Genomic DNA, 833 nt, shown 5'->3' on the forward strand with positions numbered 1-833 from the left:
GTGATTAATGGAAAACTAGTGACAAAATGGAGGTTTAAAAATCACCAGTGTGGATGCGTGGTTAGTTGAAAAACAGTGAAAAACTTCCATCTCGAAACATTAATAATACGGTCTAGTGATTACTGCAAAACAGTGAAAAATATCCACCTTCAGGTAACAGTGCTCAACATAATAACAAAAGTTGCTCCAACAACATATCTCAAACAGCTGGAGAATGAAATGGGTGTTCGAGTTATTCCAAACAAAGATTAAGTGGTAAAGTTGCAAGATTGGTGAAACATCCTTTGGGAAATTGTTGTCCTCTTACATTAGATGAATTATAGAAAGCATGTAGGTAGGAGTGGTGTGCTTTGGATATTACAGCCTTTCCCAATGTAAGCTATGCTGCAAGAATATTATCATGATACAATAGAGCATGACTGGACATGGACTGTAACGACATGATGTGGCTCTAGAAGTGCTTTAATATAATGTACTCAACCTGTTTATACACATCATGTTACACGTACTATAAGTAATATAATGTACTCAACCTGTTTATATACATCATATTACACGTACTATAAGTAATATAATGTACTCAACCTGTTTATACACATCATGTTACACGTACTATAAGTAATATAATGTACTCAACCTGTTTATACACATCATGTTACACGTACTACAAGTAATATAATGTACTCAACCTTTTTATATACATCATGTTACACGTACTATAAGTAATATAATGTACTCAACCTGTTTACACACATCATGTTACACGTACTGTAAGTAATATAATGTACTCAACCTGTTTACACACATCATGTTACACGTACTATAAGTAAGAT

The sequence above is a fragment of the Limulus polyphemus genome, unplaced genomic scaffold (assembly GCF_000517525.1).
Source record: "Limulus polyphemus unplaced genomic scaffold, Limulus_polyphemus-2.1.2 Scaffold10009, whole genome shotgun sequence".
NCBI lineage: Eukaryota > Metazoa > Arthropoda > Merostomata > Xiphosura > Limulidae > Limulus > Limulus polyphemus.